The 27,300-nt window shown below is 40.5% G+C and overlaps 1 long non-coding RNA gene across 1 annotated transcript; it reads right to left on the bottom strand.

The window, feature by feature from the left end:
• Positions 1–1,728: 1,728 nt before the first annotated feature.
• On the bottom strand, positions 1,729–26,495 carry LOC110743488. The gene is made up of 3 exons (XR_002522613.1): positions 26,123–26,495; positions 14,432–14,689; positions 1,729–1,980 (listed from the first exon to the last, which is right to left on the bottom strand). It is a non-coding gene; the product is annotated as an uncharacterized LOC110743488 (long non-coding RNA).
• Positions 26,496–27,300: the final 805 nt, after the last annotated feature.

Below are 27,300 nucleotides of genomic sequence, written 5' to 3'. Positions count from 1 at the left end.
AGGGTAGGCTGGGAAGTTGCACATACTACTTTTACCCACATTCTTCTGGCCAAAACTTCATCACATAACCATAACAACTGCAAGGAGACTGGGAAATGTAGTCTACCTCTGAACCAGGAGGATGACGACACAGGCTTGGTGAACAACTAGCCAGTCTCTGCCATACCCATAAAAGGAAAAAGACGTACCAGGCTAACAACTTGACTCCCGCTTCCCCACATTTTTCAATTTTTTGGATCTTTGTTTTGGAATTAAGAGATTTGGGTGGATGGTTTGGAAATGCATCTTGCTTGTAGTGAGGGTCCTTGAGGTGTTTAAAACCATAAGACTCAAAGGAGTTAATGCTAATTATTCTTTAATGGTTGTGAGAAATAAAAGCAGAGTCCAGATCTTCTTAGAAAATAATTCCATATTTTAGAAAAGTGACTCAATTATGAGCAGAGACAGATGTTGCATTATCTCCCTTGTAAAAAATGCAATGAAAGCCAGGTGCAGTGGCTTACACCTGTAAACCCAGCACTTTAGGAGACCAAGGCAGGAGGATCACTTGTGCCCAGGAGTTCAAGAACAGCCTGGGCAACATAGCAAGACCCCATCTCTAGAAAAAAATAAAAAATTTAGCCAGGTATGATGACACCTGTACCTGTGGTCCCAGCTACCCTGGAAGCTGAGGTGGGAGGATCACTTGAGCCCAGGAGGTCAAGGCTGCAGTGAGCTGAGATTGTGCCACTGCATTCCAGCCTAGGTGACAGAGTGAGACCTTGTCTCGAAAAAAAAGGAATGAGTACCATGCTTGGCTGGCATGTGGAGATAATTTTATCATATAGAGCCTTTTCCTACATTACACATTGGGCTTGGGTTTTAGTTCTATATTACCTATAGTTTCATTGTCTATGTCATTATATTTGGTAAAAATGTTCTGTTGTGGGATATGCTATTCTCATTTATCATTTCCATCTAGACTGGGAAGCCTGTCCTTGCCTAGTGGGCCATTAGTAACACAGACTTCTCCACATTCTATCCTCAAAACTCAACGCTAGAAGGTCTTTGTTCCCAGATGTGAGGGAGAGGAAAATATGAACCATGTGGCCTTTGTTGGTGAATGTTCCCTGCTGGGCTTCACCACCCAGTGTTCTCCCTGGCTCATCCTCGGGCAGCCTGACAACTCATTTTTCTCACTTCCCACCTCTACAGAACTTTGTGGCATTCTGATTGAAATTAAGAATGTTATCAATTTGCTTAATATGAACTCACAAAGGAGAAGACACGCTTATTCAGATTGAAGAGTTCTGTATTTCCAGCTTAAAAACTTTAGCTTTGGCTGGGCAAGGTGGCTCATGCCTGTAATCCCAACTACTCTGGAGGCTAAGGCAGGACAATGGCTTGAACCCGGGAGGCGAAGGTTGCAGTGAGCCAAGATCAAGCCATTGCACTCCATCCTGGGCAACAACAGTGAAACTCTGTCTCAAAAAAAAAAAAAAAAAAAAAAATTAGCTTTTACTCTAGTACTTAAATATAATCATATTGCTCAGGGTTTTCCACAGAAACAGAACCAATAGAATCTATCTATCTGTCTGTCTGTCTGTCTATCTATCTATCTATCTATCTATCTATCTATCTATATATTTATATAAATATATATAGATTTAGAATCAACAGAATACATAAAGATATATTTTAACCAGAAACTATTTTCCCCAAAGCCAGCCATAAAAACTAAACATATTACTCTAACCTTCCCCCATTTTTGTATAAAAATGGGCCATAAAGAAATTCTCTGACCTACCTTGTTTGATTGTAGGCCGTAAGCCCCCATTCTGGGAAAGGTCCTGCTCTACACCCTGGAGGAAGGAGTGCTGCAGAGGGGCCAAGAAGAATCTGCACAGACGAGTCTTGCTGGGTTCCCCCCTCTCTGGTTCCATTAAGTCACACCCTTTTATTCAATCACAGTTCTACATGGCCATCCATTCTTCATCGAATCTAAGCATAAAAATAGACAGTTTTTCTGGGATCTTTGGGTCTTCATTCTGAAGGCTCCTGTGTTGCATAAAACTAGGATTCAATACGTTTGGTATGCTTTTCTCTTGTTAACTTGGCTTTTATTACAGAAGTATCAACCATGACTTTTATGATGGTTATGATCATCCCTTTCCATCCCTGTGTTAACTATATCTACAAAATACTTTCATAGCAACACCTAGATTCATGATTGTTTACATCACTGAGTACTAAAGCCTGGCCAAGTCAGCAGAGAAAACTAACCATCACAGCAATCAAAGTAACAAAATGCAATTATGCTATATGCCTCCTTGGAGTTATTCCATTTTCACATCAGAAAGTGTCTTGGGGAAAAAGGCAACATTCTCTTAGGTACTGAAGTCACATTTGTTGATCTACCAGTATGCTTAAGAGTTTGTGGTTCGGTCTGAGCAAAATGACAACCACATTCCAGAGGTTGTTGATTTGTGGTTGGGTCTTAATTGTCACCTCCTTCCCCATAGTTCATAGTGATTTTTCAAGTTTAGATCAAAAATGACAAGTGAACTCAAACTTTGAAGATTATCTTCCCTATGCTCCTGAAATTCCAGCTCGAATAGGACATCCCACTTTTGCTTTTTTATCAGTGCTTGCAGGTATTTGCAGCTTTAAAAAGCATCCTTCTGGAAAATCAAATCTGAAAATATTAAAACAGCTGGCCTTCAGCTCTGCAAACTTTGAACAATGATGTCTATTGAATGCAGTTTCTCAAAATGTTTCTTTTCATAGCCTGTGGCTTGTGAGTGATTTCTGGGAAATGTTGATTATAAGATAAACTCTTTTCAGTCGGTTTCAAAAGGTGACCCCCAGGTAGGTAACCAACCATCAGGCAGAGGCATCTTTTCAGAGGAGCAGGAGGGTGAGCAAACTCCTCTGCCCCCGCTATTGTCGCAGCAGTGTCATGAAGCTGCCCATTCAATGCATGAAAGGCCGCGCAGGCAGGGGTGTGGGATGGGATTGGGGAGCTTTGGCGTTTTGTATTTTAACTTTTCAGCACAATGTTAGAGCCGGGAGAGGGCAGGACAACAGCCCACATTCACACAAGCCAGCCCTCAGATCCTTCCTTGAGTCACTCTGTTAAGTGGAACCGGGTAATTGTCTCGTTGGACACCTGCAGAAACAGCTCGTGGGAGAGAACGATTTGTACCTGGAATATAGTCATTAGCTTATGTGTCAAAAGGCCACACATGGATAGAAGCCATTATCCTGGCATTCTTTGCACTCTGGCAGCCTTGAGGTTGGAAGTGCAGAAGCCCACATTCCAGTGTGGCCACTGTCTCCCTCTGTAGCCCCACGGGCAAGCGCTGGCAGGTGGAGGTGGTGGGAGGGGGCAGCCGAGACTAACCTGGATTTGGGTAGAGAGACAGCAGAGAAGGCAGATAACTTGTACACACAGGCAATGTAATCAACCCTCCTACTGGTCTCCATTGAATTGAGAGGGGATTTGGTTTCCCTTGCTGGCTGTCTCTGCCCACTCACATTTACAATTACATACTTTTCATTGTCATAAAATACATGTAATATGTGCCCTTTTTTCTACGTAGACCTCTGTCAAAATCTGCACAAAGACAATGTCCCTTGCCCTGAAATGGTGGAAAGAGCACTGGCCTCAGAGAGAGAAGTCTTGGGTTTCAATCCTGGGTCTGCCTTGGAATGTTCATTAAAATCTCTAGTTGCAAGGAACAAACACTGGAATCACCTCATGTGATTGGGCGGGACAAGGTGTTGAGTGTCAAGATACACACACAAACCAAAACCTAAACGTGAAGGTCCCATGGCCCAGGGACCCTGCTGGGAGTCAGTTGGGGTCTCTTTCGTGTATGTATATTCATATATATATATATCAATGGATTAATCTACTCATGAATTAATGAATTAATAGATTAGTGGGTTAATAAATTAATGGATGGCTTCATAAGAAGAGGAAAACAGATCTGAGCTAGCATGCTCAGCCCCCTTGCCATGTGATGTTCTGTGCCTCCTCAGGGACTCTGCAGAGAGTCCCCACCAGCAAGAGGGCTCTCACCAGACGAGGCTTCTCAACCTTGGACTCTCAGCCTCCATAACTGTAAGAAATAAATTCCTTTACTTTGTAAACTACACAGTTTCAGGTGTTCTATTATAAGCAACAGAAAATGGACTGTTTCCTGTAGACACCCATGAATATGGAGAGATGGAGCAAGGCTCTCTGAGGAGGAGCACATTTTTGAAGAATGTGAGCTCCAGAACTGGCAGCCAATGTGAGATGGAGCTGGCCAAGGACCATAGATATGTAAAGATCAGGGCAACACATGCTTAGACCATAAAGCATATATATTATACCTGTCAAGGTAATCTATATTTGGGGATGGAAGTGAAGGACAACATCTCACATATTCCTGCTTTTCAGTAAAAAAGGACCTGGGAAAGTCATCATTTTTTCTTATAAACCCAGAATAATTCATAGAGAATGCTAAGAGAAGACACAATGATTGAGGTTTACACAAGCAAGTATGTTTTTTTTAGAAGTTTGAGTCTCCATAATATATTAAAAGTTGAAAAGTAGAGAAGAAAAAGAGCAAAAGCTGATAGAACAAATGAGCAAATGATATGAAGGTCACAAAATAGCCCTTAAACAGAAACGACTCTTAAACATATGAAAGGCTGCTTAACATCACTAAAATTAAATAAATGCCAATTAGAACTGCACCATAAAACTCAAAGCTTAACATCATTCTCAGGTATAACCCCTAAGAAGGGAAATTTAGCAAAATGAAGTACACAGCACCACTTACGTAGTCTTTTTGCCAAAAAGTTTAATCTGAATTAAGCCTCTGGACTCAAATTTCGATTTACAGGAAAGACAGGGGCATAAAGGAGGAAGTCAAATAGTACCATCACAAACCCAGAATGTTAGACTTTTTTTAAAAAAGAAAGCTAGCCGGCGTGGCGGCTCACGCCTGTAATCCCAGCACTTTGGGAGGCCGAGGCAGGTGCATTACCTGAGGTCGGGAGTTCAAGACCAGCCTGACAAACATGGAGAAACCCCATCTCCACTAAAAATACAAAATTAGCCAGGTTTGGTAGCATGTGCCTGTAATCCCAGCTACTCAGGAGGCTGAGGCAGTAGAATCACTTGAACCCAGGAGGCGGAGGTTGCAGTGAGCCAAGATTGCACCATTGCAACTCCAGTCTGGGCAACAAAAACTCTGTCTCAAAAAAAAAAAAAAGCTAGCCTGTACCCTTACAAATGTTAATGTCATAAACTAGAAATGATCCAAATGCCTATCAACAGTGGAATAATTTGTTATATAGTCATACAATGGAATGCTTAAATTACACATAACAGAATAATTTTACAAATATGAGGTTGAGTAAAAGAAACAGAAACAAGAAACAAAACCCTTGAGTTGCATTTACATAAAGTTCATAAACAGAAGAAACTAAACTATGGTGTTAGAAGCCAGGATAGTGCTTTCACTTAGAGGGCTAGTGACAAGAAGGAAATGGGCTGTTCAATTTGTGAAAATTCATAGAGTTGTAAACAGGATTTGTGAAACTTTTCTTCCTTTTTAAACTTTTTTTATTGTGGTGTGGTGCAACACATACAGTGACATGCATAAAGAATAATAATCTTAAAAAGTACAGTTAGATGATATTGAACATTTATATGCACCCTGCAACCACCACCCAGATCAAGATATAAAACATCTTCAGCACCCCAGAAGGTTCCATGATACTCCACCCCAGTCTATATCAACCCCCACTCCATATATATAATATATTATATATATCACTTTTCTGACTTCTGTCATATTTGGTTAGTTTTTTCTGTGCTGAATTTCATCAGACTTCCATGTCTGACTTGTTCATGTCTGACCTTTTTGGCTCAGCATAATGCCTATGAGATTCATTCTTATGTTGCATGTAGCGATAGTTATGTGGTTTTTTTTTTAAATTGTCAGCTGGGCACAGTGGCTCACACCTGTAATCCCAGCACTTTGGGAGGCTGAGGTGGGCAGATCACCTGATATCAGGAGTTCGAGACCAACCTGGCCAACATAGTGAAACCCTGTCTCTACTAAAAATACAAAAATTGGCCGGGCATGGTGGTGAGTGCCTGTAGTCCTAGCTACTCAGGAGCCTGAGAGGCGGAGGTTGCAGTGAGCCGAAGTATCATGCCACTGTACTCCAGCCTGGACAATAGAACAAGACTCTGTTTCAAAAAAATAAAAAAGAAATTGTCATGTATTAGTCCATTGTATGAAATATAGCACATTATGCTTATTCTTTTGTTGGTGGATATTTGGGTTGTTTCCAGTTTTGAATTATGAATAATTCTTGTACACGTGTTTTGATAGATATAGCCACTCATTTCTCTTTGGTTATTAACCTGAAAATGGACTTGCTGAGCATTTGGGTAGGTATATATTTAGCTTCAGTAGATAGCACCAGTTTTCCAAAGTGATTAAACCAACTTTACTCCTACCAGTAATGTATGAGAGTTTCAATATTTTTGTAACCTCATCAACTCTTTAATTTCTCATCTTTTTAATTTTAGCCATTTTGATAGGTGTATATTTCATTGTGGTTTTAATTTGTATTTCTCTTATGACTAATGATATTGAATGCCTTTTTATATGCTTATTAGCCATTTGGCTATCATTTCAACATAGTTTGTATATTTGTCCCTACCCAAATCTCATGTTGAATTGTAATCCCCAGTGCTGTAGGTAGGGCCTGGTGGGAGATGTTTGGTTCATGGGGATAGATCCCCCATGGCTTGATACTGTCTTTGTGATAGTCAGTTCTTGTGAGATCTGGTTATTTAAAAGTATGTGACACCCCCAACACACAAACATACTCTCTCTCGTTCCTACTCTTGCTATGTGACATGCCTGTGCCCCCTCTGCCTTCTGCCATGACTGTAAGCTTCCTGAGGCTTCCCCAGAAGCTTAGCAGATCTTGACACCGTGCTTCCTGGAAAGCCTACAGAATTGTGAGGAAATTAAACCTCTTTTCTTTATAAATTGCCTGGTCACAGGTATTTCTTTATAGCAATGCAAGAATGGCCTAATACGCTTTTCTTGTGAAGTACCTGTTAAGTCTTTTACCATTTTTTAAAACACTTGGGTTGTCTTTTTCTTATGGATTTGTAGAAGTTTTATATATATATTCTGGCTATCTGAGAACTTTTGCAAATATAAATGCTGAAGCTATCTTCTCAACCTGTGGCTTTGTCTTAAATGTGTCTTATGCTAAACACACATTATTGTGTCTTTTGATGAACAGACATTATTTTAAAGAACTTTAATCTATTAGTTTTTTTCTTTTAGGTTAACGCTTTCTTATTTCCCATTTTAGAAATATTTGCCTCCATAGTTCAGGAAGATATTCTTCTATATTTTCTTTTAGAAATGTTATTTTACTCCACACATCTAAGTCTATGATCCACCTTAATTTTTGTATATGATCTGAGATAGGAGTCACATTTTATTTTTCCCCCAATGTCTTAGTCTATTTGTGTTGCTATAAAGGAACACCTGAAGCTGGGTATTCCTTTATAGCAACACACCATGTGTGTCTGTGTGTGGGGGTGGGGGGACGGGGGGGGCGGTGGATGTAGAAAGAGATATAGAAAGCAGATGTGCAAAATATTAACAATTCTTGAATCTGAACTGTATTTTTCTGTATACAATATATTGTAGTTTAAAAAGAAAAGAGGTTTCTTTGGCTCACTGTTCTATACAAGCAGCATGGCACAAGCATCTGCTTCTGATGAGAGTCTCAGGATGCTTCTATTCATGGCAGAAAGTGAAACAGAGCCAGCATGTGTGGAGATCTCATGGCAAGAGAGAGAAAACAAAGAGTGGAAGGTGGTGGTGGAGGTACCAGGCTCTTTTTAAGGACCAACTCTCTTGGGTACTAATAAAGCAAGAACTCACTCATTACCTCAATGACAGCACCAAGCCATTCATAAGGGATCCTCTCCCATGACCCAAACACTTCCCATTAGGCCCTACCTCCAACACTGGGGATCAGATTTCAACATGAGACTTGGGGGACAAACATCCAAACTATAATACTCATATAAATATCCCATTGATCCAGGGCCATCTATTGAAAAGGGCATATTTTCCTCCGTTAGATTGCAGTGGTGCTTTTGTCATATGTTAAGTTACTATATATGTTTGGATCTATTTCTGGACTCTGTTTTGTTCCTTGATCTTTTGTCTTCCCTGGAGCTAGTACCACACTATCTCAATTGTTCTAACTTTATGGCAAATCTTGAAATCTTATTGGATAAGTCCTCCATATTTGTTCTTATTCCACATTGCCTTGCCTATTCTAGGGGCTTTGCAGTGCCATATAAAGTTTAGAATCAACTTGTCAATTTCCAGACAAGGATTTGCTGGGGTTTTGATTGGGATTACATTGAATCCAGAGACTAATTTTTTTCTTTTGCTTTTATAGACAGGGTCTTGCTGTGTCACCCAAGCTGGAAAACAGTTGCATGATCACAGCTCACTGTAGCTTTGAACTCCTGGGATCAGCCTCCCAAGTAGCTGGGACTTCAGGCATGCACCACCCTGCCTAGCTAAGCTTTTCTATTTTTTGTAGAGGCATGGTCTTATTATGTTAACCAGGCTACTCTGAAACTCCTGCCTGAAGCAATCCTCCCACTTCAGCCTCCCAAAGTGCTAGGATTACACGTGTAAGCCACCACCCTGGGCTGAATCCAGAGATTAATTTTCAAGAGTTAATATCTCTCCATTAATTTAGCTCTTCTTTAATTTCTGCCATCAATATTATATAATTTTCGGTACAGAGGGAAGACCTTATACATCTTAGGTTTATTTGTGAGAATTTGGTGCCTTTTGATGTTATAATTGAATTAATGTTATAATTGAATTTTTTAAGTTTTACTTTTATTTTTTGTTTCTAGTATATAGAAATGATATTTACATAACGACTGTATCAAAAGGCCTTGCTAAATTCATTTATTCTAACAGCTTACGGATTCTTTGGATTTTCTTTGTACATGATGACGTTCACTTATAATGCTGGCTACAATCTCCAGTGATATTTATACTTTTCTGTATGTATAATACACTTCAGTTGTTTTAGTGACAAAACTGAGTTAAACTAAAGAGACTATAATGACATAACCAAATGTAATGCATGAAACCTGATTGGATCTTGATTTTTTAAAATGTATAAGAGGTTTGCTTCTACAATGAAAGAAATTTGAACGTGATCTGAACATTAAATGATTGAATGAAAATATTGTTAATTTTCTTCAAAATACTTTATTGTGTTGTAGTTATATAGAAGTGTACTGTTCTTAGGAGATAAATGTATTTAGAGAAATAATCATGACAAATATTCATCAAAAGTGTGTATGTAGAAAGAGAGAGAGACAAAGAAACAAAGCAGATGTGCAAAATGTTTACAATTCTTGAATCTAAATGGCGACTTGTGGTACACAGGCTTACAGTGGTTCCCATGATTCCAATTCCTGCTGTTTATACTCTTGTGTGACACCTCTCCCTCTCCCTTCTTGTGAGCAAGAATTGTGACTTGCTTCTGGACAATAACATATGGCAAAGGTGACAGGATATACATGATTATCTAATTAAGTTCTCTCTTTTTCCTTTATTAGCTTTGAAGAAGCAAGTGAACATATTGGGCAATCCCATACAACAAGGAAGTAACATGGCCTCTATGGGGTGAAGGTGGCTTCCAACTGACAGCCAGCAAGAAACTGAAGACCTCAATCTTACAGATGTAAAGACCTAAATTATGCCTATAATGTGAGTGATCTTAGAAGTTATTCTTCCCCAGTCAAGCCTCTGATGAGACCACAGCCCTGGCTGGCCTCTTGTACAGTCTTGTGAAACCTTAAGAACAGGATCCAGCTAAACCACAGCCAGCATCGAGCCACAGAAACTGTGAGATAATAAATATATGTTGTTTTAAGCTGCTAAATGTGTGGCAATATTATTGTACGGCAAAAGAAAGCTAATACAAGATGTGATGGTTAATTTTATGAGTCACCTTGACTGGGTGCCCAGATACTTAGTTAAACATTATTCTGGGTGTTTCTGTGAAGGTGTTTTTTGTTTGTTTCATTTGGGTTTGGTTGTTTTTGTTTTTATTTTTGTTTCAGAGACAGGGTCTTGCTCTGTTGTCCAGGTTGGAGTGCTGTGGTGTGATCATAGCTCACTTATAGCCTCAAACTTCTAGGCTCAAGCCATCTTCCCACCTCAGCCTTCCACAGTACAAGGTTTACAGGTGTGAGCCACTGCTCCCGGCCTTGTAATGTTTTTTTTGGTGAAATTAACATTTAAATCAATAGCCTGAGTAAAGAAAATTGTCCTTCCTAATGTGAGTGGACCTCATCAAATCAGTTGAAAGCCTAAATAGAATTAAAAGGCTGACCCTCACCCAAGTAACAGAATTCTTCCTGCCTGCCTTTGAACTGGGACATTGGCTTATTTTTCTCCCTTTTGACTCAAACTGAAATATCTGTATTTCCTGGCTCTTGAGACTACTGGCCTTTGGACAGAAACTACACTGTTAACTCTACTGGTTCTCAGGTCTTTGGACTCAGATTGGAACTGAACCATTGCCTCTCCTGGGTGTCCAGCTTGCTGATTTCACCCTGAAGATCTCAGGACTTGTCAGACTCCATAACTGCATGAGCCAATTCAAATCGATCAATCATATTGGTTCTGTTTCTCTAGAGAACCCTGACTAATATGCAAGAATATACAGATGTCATCATATTATTCTTTAAGCTTTTCTGTATATTTGAAAATATTCACAATAAAAATTGGGAAAAATGATTCAAAGTCAGCAAGTGCCAGAAGACAGTTCAAAAGTGGCTCTTATGGAAGTTCACTAGACTTTCTCCTTTACTGATTCTCAACCTGTCTCCCTTCCCTTCCTACTTCAGTGAATCTACTTCATTGAAACACACAATAGACACTGTAGTTAAACACAAATAATAAATCTGCCCCTTTTTCTGCAGATTTATTTTCTGTAAACATTATGCTGATAAAGTTTGGCCTTAACCTTTGTTCTGTATATGTTTCAGAATTTTTTACTGCCACATTACAACATAAATGTTAGTCTAAATGCAGGCTTTTCTATAAAACTCAGCAGCTTCACAGATGGCCTCTAATTCATAGTCATAAAAGATAAGACTACATTTTTTTAGTTGAAAATAATTTCAAGAAGCTCTTAAGTTCCCACCAGAACATAATGCTACTCTTGATTCTGCATGAGGTCAGTTTAATAAACTCAGATACCATCCTCCAGGAATTATCAACCAAACTGAGAAAGGTATATAAAAGCAAGTTTTTAATTGAATATTAATACAAGTATTTTTTCTCAGAAACCTTGATAATTATCCATGGCTAAACAGCTGGGTTGCCCCAGGTTGCTTTCTCTGATATGACTTGATGAATAATCCCATACAGAAATTGCCCAAGGTCAGCCAGAGGCAAACAATGGAGACATGCCTCAAATTCATTTTCTGAAAAACCTACCTTAAGGAAACCTATACCCATTGACACTGTATTTTGAAGGAGGCCTACTGCCTAGTAAAGCAGTGGTTTTCCATTTCGGCTGTACATTAGCCTCACCTGGGGAGCTTAAAATACTGGTGCCTGAGTTCCTATCCCCTCCTTATCCTAGAGAGTCCAATTTTGGTTTGGGGATATAGGCCAGGCATCAGGATTTTTAAATTTCTGTGATTATTCTAATATGCAACAAAGGTTTAAGAATTATTGTAGTGGAGGCTCAATACATACTATTTGAGTAAACGAATGAATTCTATACATATTCTTAGATTATATACAGAAACTTAAACAGCTTAGTATGAATCAATTTTGGAAGTATAAAGCATTTTGGTACTCTATGATCTGGACTGCTCATGCTAAACCAAAATGCTTAAACTTAGAAAAAATAGGGTCAAAAATAGAGAAAGGACTTAAAATGTTTTCAGATTAGGAAAAGACATAGTAACAGGTGTTGAGTCTGAAAAGAAAGGACCTGAGAACTTGAGAATGGCCTTCACATGTCTCAGGGGTATACCCAAGGGCAAAACGAGGGTCACAGATGACTACCAAAGAAAGCAAGACACTGGCATAATACAAGACTTTCCTATAAGATGGTGTTATTTGGGGATAGACTGAATTGCCTTAAAATTGTGAGTAACTGGTCACTATAGGAATTCATACATTGCCTTTTCAACTGCTAGGCCAGTTTCCTTCAGAGAAACCCCTAGACAAGGTGCTATATTAAGCATGTATGTTCTTTTCTGACCGTTCAATATCCCTTTAGCTCTTTTCCTAGTAACAGCTGCCTATTTTTCTCTGAAGGCCACTCTTCCCCCACTCACAAGTTCTGATGGAGCTGTCTTTCTATCTAGCTGTAGGGGGGGAATGTTGATCCACTCTCAACCAGCTGGAACACTGTGGACTCCCTACACAGTGCCTGGTTCAAGAATGAGCAAATGACCCAAGTTGAGTCAATCAGAGCTAATTAGATTAAACTCTAGGGATTTTTCCTTAAAATTTTGAAGATTCTTACTAGATTTAAAGTTGGGAGAATGTTCAGACTTAAAAGGAGAAATTTTAAAAATAAAGTTGTGAAAATGTGATGCAGAAAATATGAACTCAGGAATAATGAAAAGAAAATAAGTTTCAAAATAATCTTATTAATAGCCTTAGAGAGATGAAAGATATTATATCTATGAAACAAGAGGATGATGCTATAGAAAAAATTCAAATACCAAGGAAGCGTTGTTAGAAATTTAAAAACAGGATGTTAGCAATAAAAAATTACGAAGTTGAAAGACAAATTTGAGGAAATCTTACCAAAAGTAGAACAGAAAAACAGATCAATAAAAGGAGACATCATATATACACATATAATACACATATATGTGTATCTATTATATTCACATATGTGTATTTATAATATAAATATATTATTAATCCAGGAGGATTAACATGCTAAAAATAGGAGGTCCAGAAAGAAAGAATAGAGAAAATGAAAGCAAATAAATTGTCAAAGAAGTAATACAAGAAAAATTCCTAGAATTGAAAAATAGGAGTATTTATACTATAAGGTTTTACCATTGAAAGCACAGCAAAATAAAAGACACATCATCATTGTCTCTCAAGATAAATTATTATCATAGGACTTGGAAGAAAGTAAAAACCAAAATATAAGAAGTGTCTTGCCCCAACTCTGAAATGCAAATAACAAACAATGCTCTGCTTTCATAATACATATTACTTTTCAATAATTAGAAGTGAAAAATCCGTAAGATACATTAAGAAAGCTTGATATTTTAAGGAATTCTCTAGTGTCTTCTTTCATAAATATGGCAACCAGAATTCCTGGTTTAAATGGGCCTAGTAGAGAAAGGGAATTGGGAAAACAGCCTCCTTTATATTTCTGCTAGTGGATGGTGAAGGCCAGCTGTCTTAGTTCATTTTGTGCTGCTATAACAGAGTACTTGAGACTAGGTAATTTATAAAGAACAGAAGTTTATTTCTCACTATTCTGGAAGCTGGAAAGTCCAAGACCGAGGGACCAGCATTTGGTTTGGTGAGAGCCTTCCTGCTGCATTATCACATGGCAGAAGGCTGAAGGACAAGCTGCATGCTGTGTGAAGCCTCGTTTTTCTTCTTTGAGATGGAGTTTTGCTCTTGTTGCCCAGGCTGGAGTACAATGGTGTGATCTGGGCTCACTGCAACCTCTGCCTCCTGGGTCCAAGTGATTCTGCTGCCTCAGCCTCTCAAATTCCTGGGATTACAGGTGCCCGCCACCACGCCCAGCTAATTTTTTGTATTTTTAGTAGAGATGGGGTTTCACCATGTTGGCTAGGCTGGTCTCGAACTCCGGACCTCAGGCGATCCACCCGCCTCGGCCTCCCAAAGTGCTAGGAGCTAGGATTACAGGTGTGAGCCACCACACCTGGCTGTGAAGCCTCTTTTATAGGGGCCTTAATCCCATTAATGAAGAAGAAGCCTATATCTCCTAATCATCTCTTAAAAGCCCTAACTCTTAGTATGGATGACACTTGAATTTTGGAGGGTTACATATTCAGACCATAGCACCAATTTGCTGGTATATAATCCTGGAATACTTCATGGGACTAGCAAATCTTTCAGGATGACTTCTCATACTCCAAAATTTTCTTGAAAGAGGACTGAATACAAAATTTTACCAATGCTACAATGCATAACAAATGTGTCTATAAAATGGCCAATGATAACAAAAACAAAGTTAAAATAAGTCTTAATAGTATGTTTCTATTTACTCAAAAATGTTCTTAATATTGCTATATTAGTTTTGCAATTGAAAAATTAAGTTCCAATAGCTTCCTGCTCCATACCTTCTCAGTGGGCTCCCAGGAATCCTTGCAACAACTGCCAGTTGTTTGAGAAAGCTGCCAAGGATATTAAGCGCCTTGAGACCAAGCCAGCAGATGATGAGAGGATGTTCATCTACAGCCGCTGCAAACAAGCGACTGTGCAGGACTTAAATACACAATGACCCAGGATGTCGGACCTCAAAGGCAAGGCAAAGCGGGATGCTGGAATGAGCTGAAAGGCACTGCCAAGGGAAAGCTGATGTCGACAAAGTAGAAGAGCTAAATAAAAAACACAGAACATAAGAGATTGGATTTGGTTGCCAGCCATGCATTTAACCCAAACTGATACAATGCCTTTTTTTTCCCTTATACTGTGGATGATGTGAAATAGTGAATATAAACAGTTAACCCAGTTTCTCAAGGCTGTTCGGGATACAGTTCTAACAGATTAAGGGCTAAAATGATTACTAATCTTCTCCAAATCATTTTTATCTTAGATCAATTAAAAGTGTATTTGTTACTTCAAAACAAAAATTAAATTCCTTCATTTTTCCTTTCAAATAATTGGCCCCAAGTACAAAATGATAACTTTATTTTGTTTACTCTCACGACATGTTCCAGGATGATTTTGTGAAAACCTAAGTGTTCTGTTTAAAGAAAAAGTAAAGTGTTAAGAGATGTTTAAAAGTTCTTTAAAGTTGAATAGAATAGCATTTGAATGACAGGATATAATTATAGATCACTAAGGATATGGTACAAAGTGTACCCAATCCCACCTCTTCATACTTAGCTGAGAACAGAGTGCTTCCATGAGATACAAGATTAATAAAATATCAAATGAAATAATAATTCTGGAAGAACTAGATCTTCCTGGTTAGAGTTATCAGAGCTGGAATAATTATTACTAAAATTTAATAAAATCTATAGCAACTATAATGGACTGGAATCTGTACCACTCATGTGTCATTTAATTGAAACCTGCTTTTTCATTTTATTGCTTTCCAATAATATTTGTTCAAATACTCCAACTAAACTTATAAGTCCCCATGGGCAATATCATATATATGTATGATATGCCCATATATATATATGATATGCCCATATCTCATATATATACATATATCATGTATATATGTATATATCATGTATATGTATATATGACACATATGTGTATATAACATATATGTATATGTATATGTGTCATATATATGAGAGAGATATATATATAGACTTAAGTTTTTCTTAAAGCAGAATTTAGAATTTAGACAAGGTCTGGGAACATGTAGTTTATCTGGAATGCAATCCTAGGAAGCAGAAATTAGGGAATAGAGAGAGTAAAACAGGAGAGGAGAAAAGGGCCTTTAAAGTATGCATTCTCAAGGTTGCAATTAAAGGTGACCGGGGCCTGGGTGAAAACAGAGGTGGGGATGTGATGTAAAGCACCGAAAGCATCAGCAAGGCTCACAGACCCAGAATCCTGCCCTACAACTCAAAAGGCTCTCAATGAGTTTTCTGAATTGTTTAATCCATCCCAGTGGCTTCCCAAGTCTTTCTGCTCCAACCAGTGACAGTATCAAAGATCATCTGAGGAAGAGTTGTGCTTTTCCTTTTACAATTACATTCCAGGACCTCATTTCATTTTGTCAGGTCCATGTGTAACAGAAGCCTTCTCATGCTAGCTTAATCATATAGGGTATCATGAGCCTGTGGACTCTCAGGAATCCCAAAATGAGCCTTAGGCTGAGTCTGGACTCCAAAATCTGAAGATGACCCTCTTCTCTGCATGCTGCTTTTTCTCTGCAAGGTTTAAGATGAGCCATCAAGTCCAGGGTTTTGGGGATGAGAAATGGAGAGAGGAGGCTGAGTTGCTGCTTATAGATACCCCAGAAGGCCAGTTGCATCCTGTCCTTCCAAAATTTTATGACACAATAACCCTTTTTTTTTTTTTTCTGAGATGGAGTCTCACTCTGTCACCGAGGCTGGAATACAGTGGCATGGTCTTGGCTCACTGTAACCTCCACCTCCCAGGTTCAAAACATTCTCCTGCCCCAGCCTCCTAAGTAGCTGGGATTACAGGCATGTACAACCACAGCAGCTAATTTTAGTAGAGATGGGGTTTCACCATATCGGCCAGGCTGGTCTCAAACTCCTGACCTCAGGTGATCTGCCCACCTTGGCCTCCCAAAGTGCTGGGATTACAGGCATAAGCCACCATGCCTGGCCTAATCCCTCTTTTATGCCTGAGCTAGTTTGAGTTGAGTTTCTGTCACTAGCAACCAAAATCATCTTGTCCAACACTGTATGCAGAAACTATGGTGTTCAGATGGGTCTCAAAGGACAATAGCTTTTGCTAACCAAGGGGAGAAGGAGGTGGGAAATGGGAAAGCCAGAAGAGGAGCCTGTGCAGAGAATGCCAGTGAAGAACCACTTGGTGAAAGGGTAGGTAGAAGGGAATTGGGCTCTATCCCCAGAAAAATACATAGAATGCACAAATCAATGATTGCCCAGTTTAAGGGAGTTCAGAGATTTTAAAACTTGCCAAAAATAACTTTGCCTTTACTCACCAGCAGCGATTGGGATATTTTACATATTTTTTTATATCTATAAATATATTAAATATATAATATATACTATAAATGTATATCGAATATATATTATGTAAAATATATAATATATAATATATAAATATATATTATATTAAATGTACGATACATTAAATATATGATACATATTAAATATATTATATATTATATTACATATATAATATAGTAAATATATAATATAGTAAATATTCAATATATAATATATAAATATATATGTATTATTAATATAGATTAATACATATACTTTTTTTTTTAGAAGGAGTCACACTGTGTCACCCAGTCTGGAGTGCGGTGGCGTGATCTTGGCTCACTGCAACCTCTGCCTCCCAGGTTCAAGCAGTTCTGCCTCAGCCTCCCCAGTAGCTGGGATTACAGGTACCCGCCACCACGTCCAGCTAATTTTTGTATTTTTAGTAGAGACAGGGTTTCACCATATTGGCCAGGCTGATCTCAAACTCCTGACCTCAGGTGATCCACCCGCCTCGGCTTCCCAAAGTGCTGGGATTACAGGCATGAGCCACTGTGCCTGGCCATATTCTTGTTATTATAAATGCTGCACTGTGGCTGGGCACGGTGGCTCATGCCTGTAATCCCAGCACTTTGGGAGGCCAAGGTGGGCAGATCACTGACATCGGGAGTTTGCGATCAGCCTGGCCAACACAGTGAAACCCTGTCTCTACTAAAAATACCAAAAATAGCTGGGTGTGGTGGCACGTGCCTGTAAGCCCAGCTACTCGGGAGGCTGAGGCAAGAGAATTGCTTGAACCCAGGAGGCGGCAGTTGCAGTGAGCCAGGATCGCACCACTGCACTCCAGCCTGGTGACAGAGTGAGACGCCATCTCAAAAAAAAAAAAAAAAGGTTCACTGCAAATTGGCTGGCGGCTCCTTTGATTCTTTTAGGGTATAGCCATGTTCCTCATCCCCAAAACACATCTACCACCTTCTCCTGCACCTCCAGCTTTAGTGGAGACTGATAACCAGTCATTCAATGCTCTCTGCCTGTACTGAGATGGGTACTCTCAACAATTCAAGGATAGAAGACCTGATCCTGGACCTCAAAGAGCTGAGAATTTTGCTAAGAAGGCAAAGGATACAAAGAAAAGTCTAAATTCAAACTAAAAACCCAGTAACTGCTACCATGTATCATAGAAGCTCACAAAAGCTCACAAAAGGGATATGCCATGATGGTTGGGATGCTTAGCAAAGGCTCCACAGAGTTGAGGTGGGCTTCTAAGGAGGTGTGAGAGTTAGAAAAGCAGAGAGAGGAGAGGACAGGAAACGCTTCATCAGAGCAAACCAAAAATCAGAGGAAGGAATGTGTCCAGTCCATTTCCAGTACTGGAAATGACTAGACCTGTGAGGACAGTGGCTCTGCCCACACTGATTAACTCCCTGCTGAATGTTGGTCAGCATGGCAAGCCAGAATCTATCGAGATGTTGAAAATATTTTCCTGGCCTGGCGCAGTGGCTCACGCCTGTGATCCCAGCACTTTGGGAGGCCAAGGTGGGTGAATAGCTTGAGGTCAGTAGTTCGAGACCAGCCTGGTCAATATGGCGAAATCCCATCTCTACTGAAAACACAAAAATTAGCTGGGCATGGTGGCACGCACCTGTAATCGCAACTCCTCAGGAGGCTGAGGCAGGAGAATCACTGAACCCTGGGAGGCAGAGTTTGCAATGAGCAGAGATCGCACCATTGCACTCCAGCCTGGGTGACAGAGTGAGACTCTGTCTGAAAAAAAAAGAAAAGAAGGAAAAGAAAATGTCTTCCTGTTCTTTTTAAACTATAATTCAGTCATTGCTGTACTTTGCATAAGATTTTGAAAACCGCACAGAATATGGCCTTGCTAATATCCTGGGTGAAAGCTCCTGCATGGTCACAGGTATAATCAATCTTCATTAGGCTCGAAGAATGTAAAATTCAGCCACGAGAAAGAGGCTCTAACAACAAAGAAAGGTGTTTTCCCCCCAGGAGCCTTAACACATAGATTTTTTTTCCCCAGAACTTAAATATATGGATTATATTACATTGATATGAAGGTCTCATAATACATTTTAACATTTCACTCTTAAAATGATTTTTTGATTGGAAACAAACCTGAAAGTTATATTATTAATTATCTAGTTCTTAACCTCCACGATCTCCAAGAAATAGGACATTCCCAACTTAAACCCGTAAAGCATCAAATTATCCTATTATACAATGAATCGTTATCATCGCCTAAATAATACTTGAATACAGATTATAACAATTTGTTGTTTTCATCACACTATGATGTAAAAACACTCACAAAACATTTTCAAAGTTTTAAAAATATATAGTTTTGTTATTGCACCTTAGCCAGGTGTATTAGTCCGCAGTCACGCTGCTATGAAGAAATACCCAAGACTGGATAATTTATAAAGGAAAGCAGTTTAACTGACTCACAGTTCCACATGGCTGGGGAGGCCTCAGGAAACTTAAAATCATGGTGGAAGGCAAAGGAGAAGCAGGCACCTTCTTCACAGGGCAGCAGGACAGAGTGAGTGCCAGCAGGGGAAATGCCAGACGTTTATAAAACCATCAGATCTCATGAGACTCACTATCAGGAGAACAGCATGGGGGAAACCGCCCCCATGATCCAATTACCTCCACCTGGGCCTGCCCTTGTCACATGGTGATTATGGGGCTTACAATTCAAGATGAGATTTTGGGTGGGGCACAGCCAAACCATATCACCAGGTAATCACTTCTTAGTTTTCTTTCTTCCTTCTACATGTTTGCTAGGTAGGAGCTACAAGCTCAGCCTTATAGAACAGTTGCTGTTTGAATTTCTCTTTTTCCTGTAGTAAGATGCTGGACTTTCCCCGCTAAGGCTGGTCTTCATTTGGCCTGAATTTCCTCTTTTCTTCTCCATCCTGTGACACCCTCGTTCCCTTCATAGGACCCAGCTTTGTTTGGAGACAGTTTCCTTCTCCCCACAGTTCCTTTGCTCACCCAGGAAACCTTAAAAAATAGTAAGAAGATCTCTATTGGGCATAAATCAAATGATAAATAAAAATCAACTCTAAATGGCAACAGCCTACAGGAGAGATGAGTATCCTGAGACATATCAGTGCTTTCAACAGATCCATCTGGCACTAACATCACATGAAAGTCATGGTGATGCCTAAGAAAGCAGTTTAAACTAGTCAAATTCCCTCCTTCCAAATGATGTATTAGTTCTCTTGAGGGGCCCATATAACTAATATCTGCCCAACATATAAAGTAAACACCTCCAAATGGGGAATAATTCTAAAAAACAGATAGAGGCACAACTGGTGATGTTGCAACCTGATTCTGAGGCATGTCAATATTCAGACCAAAGGAAGAGGAAACGTAAGTTCCAGAAATTACAGCTGGATTCATGAGTTTTAGAAAGGTGAGACGTTCCCATGAGGTAAAAAAAAAAAAAAAAAAAAAGAAAAAAAATTGAGAAAAAGGAAGGAAGCTGGGTGCAGTGGCTCATACCTCTAATCCCAGCACTTTGGGAGGCTGAGGCAAGCGGATTGCTTGAGCCTAGGAGTTTGAGACTGACCTCAGCAACAAAATGAGATCCCAATCTCTCTAGGAAAATTTAAAAATTATCTGGGCATGGTTGTTTTTGCCCGTAATCCCAGCTACTCAGGAGGCTGAAGCAGGATGATCCAGGAGTTCGAAGCTGCAGTGAGCTATGATGGCACCACTGTACTGCAGCCTGGGTGACAGAGGGAGACCCTGTCTCAACAACAACCAAAAGGGTGGGAGTGGGCTGAGGAGTGTTTACATTCTTAAGCTTCTTATCCACACAACTCTGGGGAGAAGAGGAAAACTTTTGGTTTGGCCCTGGCTCTGAGACTGTCCTTTTCTTATCCAACCCTATTGTCCAGCAGCACAGCAACACCTGCCAGCCTTGCTGTGTGGCCATGCTCTGACCTCAAGACCCTATTCTGTCACTGCCCAGGCCTCTTAACCAAATGGACACTTGGTGATCTCAGTTCTGCAAGCAAGATACCAGTCATTGCCACTCGCTTCCCTACCCTGTTCGTCTTTCCTGTCAAATAACACAGTTCCCCAGGAGTGATGTCTGATTAGAATTCCTGCTCTCTCACTAATTGGCTGTGCAATTTAGGGTAAATAATTCAGCCAGTCAGAACCTCAGTTTTCTTGCATGTAAAATGAAGTGTTTGGATGAAATCGTTTCAAAGGTCTCTTTGAATTCTAGCATACCACTGCCTCTCTGTCAGGTTCTTGGAGACTGTGGCTGTCCCTGATTAGTCTTTTGTCCATAGAAAGGGTGAGTAGCAATTAAGTGCACCAAACAACATGTTACAACATATTCTTTGTAAAATATATGCTTTCCTGTCAATTCATCCTTAAAATAACTGTAATTTTTAGATTAATCCTTCCCAGTCTAGAAATGGACCATATATAGAATAAAATTTTCTTCTTACATAATACTGTATATCTTATTCTTACATAGAATATGAAACAACTAGTATTCTTGAAAAAGAGGAAACCAGTACTGGCTAACATATACAGAAAATAAATTTATTGAAAGGCTACTGGGTGTCTCAAAAATGACATGAAGGGCCAGGCGCGGTGGCTCACGCCTGTAATCCTAGCACTTTGGGAGGCCGAGGCAGGCAATCACAAGGTCAGGAGATCAAGACCATCCTGGCTAACACGGCGAAACCCCATTTCTACTAAAAATACAAAAAATTAGCTGGGTATGGTGGCGGGCACCTGTAGTCCCAGCTACTTGGGATGCTGAGGCAGGAGAAAGGCGTGAACCCGGGAGGCAGAGCTTGCAGTGAGCTAAGATCACGCCACTGCATTCCAGCCTGGGCGACAGAGCGAGATTCTGTCAAAAAAAAAAAAAAAAAAAGTCAGGAATGGGCTGGGTGCAGTGGTTCATACCTGTAATCCCAGCACTTTGGGAGGCTGATGCAGGAGGACCACTTAAGCCTAGGAGGTCAGGGCTGCAGTAAGCCTTGATCACACCACTTTACTCCAGCGTGGGTAACACAGCGAGATACCGTCTCAAAAAAAAAAAAAAAAAAGGCAGGAAGAATGGAGAATTAGCCTTGGAAACAGGAACTCAGGTACACAGGGCACAATCAGGATCCCACCAGAGATTTAGTGTACAAAGGGTGCCAGCCCTAACATCATCAGCTCCAGACACTTGTCAACATCCACTGACATCTCAATTCCATCCAGCGGCCACTCTGAATAGTCTCTCCTCTCTCTGGCCTTGGTATCACTCCCTGAAGATCCAAAGCCTCAGGGAAGAACATGTGATCGGCAGAGCCTTGGTCAAATGTCCACACACAGAGCCTCGCTCTGTCACCCAGGCTGGAGTGAAGTGGAGGGATGTTGCAATTATTCTAGAATCTGGAGGGAGATTCTTTGCTCCTCTCCAGCTTCCAGATTGGGAAGCAAGATCCTGGCCTTCACTGACCTTGTACTTGCCAAAATAGAAAGGGTGTTTGGATGCTGGACAACCAAAAATGACAAATGTTCACTACAGTTTTCTCACTTATGATTATAAATGTAACACATCCTGAAGGCCTCTGTAAGAGGTTTCATTATACTATGGACAGGCTTATATCTGATCAATTATTCCAACATTAGTTTATCTCTTCATTGATTTACATGAATCAGTATCCAGCTAATGAAAACATATTCATCAGTATACTGACTAATTTCTTGGACTGGCTTTTCTTATGTGCATGACTCCTCTGCATGACAAAATGAGTATTTAAGAGTGAATAATGAATCACCAGAAAAAAAAAAAAAACCCACATCTTCATTCTGAGCACAGGCTGTCATTGACTTCTTTTTTTTTTTGAGATAGAGTTTTGCTCTTATTTTTATTTATTTATTTATTTTTGAGATGGAGTTTTGCTCTTATTGCTCGGTAGTGCAGTGGAGAGACCTTGACTCACTGCAACCTCTGCCTCCCGGGAGGCTGGCGATTCTCCTGCCTCAGCCTCCGGAGTAGCTGGGGTTACAGGTGCACACCACCACACCTGGCTAATTTTTTTATTTTTAGTAGAGACAGGGTTTCGCCATGCTGGCCAGGCTGGTCTCAAACTCCTGACCTCAGGTGATCCACAGGCCTCAACCTCCCAAAGTCCTGTGATTACAGGCATGAGCCGTTGCGCCCAGCTTGTCATTGACTTTCTTTTTTTTTTTCTTTTTTAGACAGAGATTTGCTCATGTTGCCCAGGCTGGAGTGCAGTAGTGCGATCTCGGCTTATTGTAACCTCTGCCTTCCGGGTTCAAGCTATTCTCATGCCTCAGCTTCCTGAGTAGCTGGGATTACAGGCATACGCCACTACTCCCAGCTAATTTTGTATTTTTAGTAGAGACAGGATTTCACCATGTTGGCCAGGCTGGTCTCGAACTCCTGACCTCAGGTGATCCACCCACCTCGCCCTCCCAAAGTGCTGGGACTACAGGCGTGAGCCACCGTGCCCGGCCCATTGACTTTTAAAGTGAAAATAGTACCTAGTATTTAGTCCTGGAAGAAAGTTCTTTGCAAAGCTGATGTTATTTTCCTAAGACGTTGTATTGTGCTAGTTTTATATATAGGTCAGCAGGGATGTCAAAATTACCTGGAAGTTAGATGACAGATATCAGAAGAGATATCAGAGTGAAATCCTCCCAGTCTCTTCTCAGAGTATATTCACTAAACCTCAGAAACATTTCTTCTACCCTAAAAACAAAACTGGCGAGAAAGTTCCCACCGAATTGTGTGTTGTTATGTCAAGGAGCTCTAGTTAAAAGAGTCTTTCAGAGTAAAAGTTAAGCTCACAGAGAGGAGCTTGGCTGAAGAAGGGTAGGGGCATCATTGCATAAAAGGCCTTTTGTTTTCATTTTAAAGACATTTAGGGGCCAACCGACAAAAACTCCCCCAAAGAGTAAAAAGCAGCCAGCAACCCAGAGTCCTTGTCCCTTGGAACTTCAAGCTCCTCCCCAAACCAGTCCACACAGAGGCTCTGACTCCCAGCTCCACAGGAGGAAGCAGGTAGTGCAGTTTTGGTACAAAGAACGCATTAGAGCCAAGTGCAGTGGCCATGCCTGTAATTCCAGCACTTTGAGAGGCCAAGACAGGAGGGTCACTAAAGGCTGGAGTTTGAGACCAGCCAGAGCAACATAGTGAGATCCTGTCTCTACAAAAAACTAAAATTTTAAAAATTAGGCAGGCGTAGTGCTGCATGCCTGTAGTCCTATCTACTCAGATGACTGCAGTGGAGGATTGAGGAGGTTGAGGCTGCAGTGAGCTGGGATCATACCACCACACTGGGCTACAGAGTGACAAAAAAAAAAAAAAAAAAAGGTTGGATGCATATAACAAAGACCCCCAAATAACAACTTAAATAACATAGAAGTTTGTTTCTCTCCATGTAAATGTTACCTTGCTCTTCACTAATATGATACCTACTTGTCCTTCAGGTCTCCCTAGAAATACCACCTCCTCGGAGAAGCCCTCCCTCGATATCACCTACATAAGCTAAGGTATTCCCACTCTCTAGTCTCTGGACACCTTCTATCTTCTCTATGAAAAAATTACCATACTTTTGTTTACAGATTGCTTAATTTTTCCCATTAGAATTAGCAACACAAGGGAAGGCTGTGTTTATCTTGCTCCTTACCATAGCTCCAGAGAGCTTTCCTCTCACCTTCCTATCGCAGGTACTTAGTTTGTGGAATGTTCTTGAGGATCACAGGAATTGAATATTTCTGGTTTATCAAACAAAGGGCTGTTGCCAGAAGATTTCAAAAGAGTAAATAGTGTAAAAAATAAATAAGTGAGATAGTAACTGTTAATGTCCCTAGTATGACTGAAGATTTGGAAGAGAGCAAGAACAAATATTTCCATCAGAAGGACCTTAGCGTATTATAGGAACAGGAGTCAGCAAATTTTTCTTGTAAAGTGACAGATAATTAATATTTTAGGCCATACGATCACTGTTGCAAATTATTAAACTCTGCCCTGGCAGTGCAAAAGCCACAACAGACAATGTGTAAAGGAATGGGTATGGCTATGTTTCAATAAAACTTTACTTATGGACAGTGATATCTGAATTTTATATGATTTTCACATGTCATGAAGTATTATTCTTCTTTTAACCATTTTTTTTAACCATTTAAAAATGTAAACACATTCTTAGCTCATGGACTTTGCAAAAACAGGCGGTGGATGAACTTGGCCCACAGGCTATAGTTTGCCAATCCCTGTTAGAAAGCACATTTTTGGCAGAGAGGACTCTCCACCTTTGGTTCTTTTCTTTATTCCCTTTTGGTGGCATCTGAGGGCTGTGAAGTGAGTTAAGTGCCTGTGCACGCAGGGGAGTCCCACAGGGAGCTCTGAGAAGGCTGGAAAGGCGTTGTCCAGACATGGAAGGGCCCTTGGGGGCCAGCATGAATCATTATCTGGTGGGCAACTGAGAACCAACGGGAATAATTGAACTGGGTGCTCCCAACAGTGTGTCAGTGGTTTAATGTTCTAACTTTCAAAACAATAAAAAGTGGTTTCTGAAGCCATTTTGAATCTTTTTCTGTTATTAACATACCAAACCATCCACCTGGCAAAGTTTCCTAGAAAAAACGGATTGAGTCCAACAAAGGGGAAGAGGGGAGCCATCAGTGACTCCTGAAAAGGGAGTTAATGGTTTATCAGGGGTGATCATTTTTCCATTGTACAAAAGCAAGAATAAAATAATTTCAAATATTCATTAGATTTTGGGCAAACTCTGAATTTCTATCAATCACACAATGCCCTCCCTTAATCCATATTGAATCAGAAACCCCCATTTTGTGCTTCAGGAGAAAATGACTAAATATTATATTGTCCCTTATCTTTTGGCTTTGGAATGGGAATCTTGTTGAAAACCTTGAATAGGACAATAATAAATCACTCATCCCAACAAAAAATATAGGAGGCAGGAAAAATCAATGAGTTGCAAGAATGAACAGTGAATTTCCCTTCGGTTAGTTACAGAATGTCACATTACTCACTCAACCAAAAACTCAGGACGAATCTCTGAGTGCCTCACATAAAACGATATTGTCCTGGGACAGGATGCTCAGGAAATGGAGTACCTGCATTGATGCTCCATTGCAGTGATCACCTCCCTCATGCTGACACATGCTGTCCTATGGGGGTGAGCAGTCGGGTCACAGGCATCCAGATCAGCTGTTTTGGGTGGACGTTTAGGTGGAGCCCTGCAGCTCTCCCTCCACTCGGTCATTCACCCGGCGGACTCCTCTGTGCTGGCTTCTTCCATCACCTTTCTCCTTGCCCTGATCATAGATTAGTAGACAAGATGCTCACATGCACGCTGAGTGCCGATCAGTAATGACTTTCAACAAACTACAGTGGTGCAAGATCAACACTTAATTTGTTTTTGTTTTGTTTTTGTTTTTGAGACAGGGTCTCACTCTGTCACTCAGGCTGGAGTGCAGTGTCAGCCTCCTGAGTAGCTGGGACTGCAGGTGTGTGCCACCATGCCTGGCTAATTTTTTTTTTTTTTTTTTTTTTGAGACAGAGTCTTGCTCTGTCACCCAGCCTAGAATGCAGTGGTATGATCTCAGTTCACTGCAACCTCCGCCTCCCAGTTTCAAGCGATTCTTCTGCCTCAGCCTCCCGAGTAGCTGGGACTACAGGTGCACACCACCACACCTGGCTGATTTTTGTATTTTTAATAGAGATGGGGTTTCACCATATTGGCCAGGCTGGTCTTGAACTCCTGACCTTATGATCTGCCCGCCTTGGCCTCCCAAAGTGCTGGGATTACAGGCGTAAGCCATGGTGCCTGGCCAATTTTTTAAATTTTTTGGTAGAAACAGGGTCTTGTTATGTTGCCTAGGTTGGTCTCGAACTCCTCTGCTTAAGTGATCCTCCTGCCTCGGCCTCCTAAGGTGCTGGGATTACAGGCATGAGCCACTACACCTGGCCTTATTTACATTTCTTTTCTTTCTTTCTTTCTTTCTTTTTGAGACAGAAACTGGCTCTGTTGCCCAGGCTGGAATGCAGCGGTATGATCCCAGCTCACTGCAACCTCCACCTCCCCAAGAAACCAAGTGATTCTCTTGCTTCAGCCTTCTGAGTAGCTGGGGTTACAGGTGTCCACCACCACACCCCTATTTTTTTTTTTTTTAATAGAGACAGAGTTTTCACCATGTTGGCCAGGCTGGTCTCGAATGCTTGACCTCAAGTGATCTTTTGGCCTCAGCCTCCCAAAGTGCTGGGATTACAGGTGTGAGCCACTGCACCCAAT

The sequence above is a fragment of the Papio anubis genome, chromosome 5, assembly GCF_008728515.1.
Source record: "Papio anubis isolate 15944 chromosome 5, Panubis1.0, whole genome shotgun sequence".
NCBI lineage: Eukaryota > Metazoa > Chordata > Mammalia > Primates > Cercopithecidae > Papio > Papio anubis.
This window is presented reverse-complemented; position numbering and strand designations above follow the sequence as displayed.